The 1893-nt window shown below is 40.3% G+C and overlaps 1 non-coding gene across 1 annotated transcript; it reads left to right on the plus strand.

Moving 5' to 3' along the window:
- The first annotated feature begins 782 nt into the window (after window positions 1-782).
- On the plus strand, window positions 783-855 carry Trnaa-cgc. Its single transcript has one exon. It is a non-coding gene; the product is annotated as a tRNA-Ala (tRNA).
- Window positions 856-1893: the final 1038 nt, after the last annotated feature.

A 1893-nucleotide genomic window follows, 5' to 3' on the forward strand; every position in this document is an offset into this window, starting at 1 on the left:
TTTATCCTCTTCAGCTTCATATACCAGGATGCTATTACCGAATGTCTGAATACGTGACCTAACACCCTGTCACTTTTCCTTGTCATTGTGTTCCGTATGTCTCCTTCTTCGCCGTTTCCGCGGGGAACCTCCTCATTCCTTACCATATGAGTCTACCTGATTTTCAACATTCATTTGCAGCACCACATCTAAAACTCTTCGTCTCTGTTTTCTTCCGGTTTTCCCATTGCCATTGATTCACTGTCATACCGTACTCTGCTCGAAACGTACATTCTAAGAAATTTCTTCCTCAAATTAAGGCTTATGTTTGACATCTGCAACACTCTCTTATATTGTGTAGTCTGCTTTTTATGTGCTTCTCGCTTCGTCCGTAGTGTGTTACTTTGCTTCCAGTGTAGCACAATTCCTTAGCTTCGTCTACTTTGTGATTACCAATTTTGATGTTGAGTATCTCGCTATGCTTGTTTCTGCTGCTTCTATTTACTTTGGTCTTTTTTCGGTCTACTCTCAATCCATATTCTATAACACTTTGCAACAATGAATATGTAAATCGAATGAAAATAGCTAATTCCTATCTTTTCTAATGCGCTGATCGCGAATATCACAAAGCCAATTCAAAACTACCTCTAGTTTTAATTTTACACTTTTTTTATTACGGTGAGATAATTATATACAGATTTTATGTGAAGTTTAAAATCAAATATTATAATGGTTTGTTAAAGTCATAATAACTAGTAAAAATGGATTATATTATTGTCCCTGGTAGGCCATATTACTTACCGAGCGAGGTGGTGCAGTGGTTAGCACACTGGACTCGCATTCGGGAGGACGACGGTTCAATCCCGTCTCCAGCCATCCTGATTTAGGTTTTCCGTGATTTCCCTAAATCGTTTCAAGCAAATGCCGGGATGGTTCCTCTGAAAGGGCACGGCCGATTTCCTTCCCAATCCTTCCCTAACCCGAGCTTGCGCTCCGTCTCTAATGACCTCGTTGTCGACGAGACGTTAAACACTAACCACCACCACCACCACCCTATTACTTGTGTGCAATATTTTGGATATAAACGTTTTGATACCAGTTTTAGTGATCTTTTTGTCCCCCTGCTCTTCAACTTCAGTGACTTTATTAATCCATGTAATAATTTTTTCACATTTGTTTCCAGATTAAGTACCAGTTGTTCTAGTTGACTGCTAGAAGTGTACAAAAATTCCACGAGTTTGTGTTAACAGTGCTGACACATTTTGCTATGTGTATGAAGAAGTGACATTTGCTTTACAAAAACAGCAAATAACTCCAATGTGATTCTTCAACTTCTCCAGGCGTATCTCATGACGAAATAAATCTCGGGTGAACTGCCTCGTTTTTAGTGTACAAGGGACACAATATTTCGGTAATCGACCTTGTTGGCATCATCAGGTGTGATGATGTACATTAGCACACCTAATGATGGCAACGAGGTCGATTACCGAAATATTGTTTCCCTTGTACACTCACACCAGGCTCTTCACCCGAGATTTATTTCGTCAAATTACTCCATTGACTAAAAAAGCTTTCAGTTGTTATTTTGGGTGCAAAATACGTGATAAGGATAAACCCTGGGCTCCACATGTGATCTACAACGCTTGTGCCAGCAACCTCACAAACTCGATGCATGGGAAAGGACGTTCAATGCCCTTTGTAGTGCCCATGATCTGGCATGAGCCAACTAACCATGTTAGTGACTGCTACTTTTTTATGGTGCTCCAATCAAGAAGACAATATCTAAGAAGAAGAAGAAGAACAGGACAGTGATCTATCCTAACATTCCGTCTGCCATACGTCCAGTTCTACATTCGGAAGGATTGCCAAAACCTGAACCACCGACAGATTACGAGATTACTTCTGATGGGGATT

This window comes from Schistocerca piceifrons, chromosome 3, assembly GCF_021461385.2.
Source record: "Schistocerca piceifrons isolate TAMUIC-IGC-003096 chromosome 3, iqSchPice1.1, whole genome shotgun sequence".
In the NCBI taxonomy this organism is placed as follows: Eukaryota; Metazoa; Arthropoda; class Insecta; order Orthoptera; family Acrididae; genus Schistocerca; species Schistocerca piceifrons.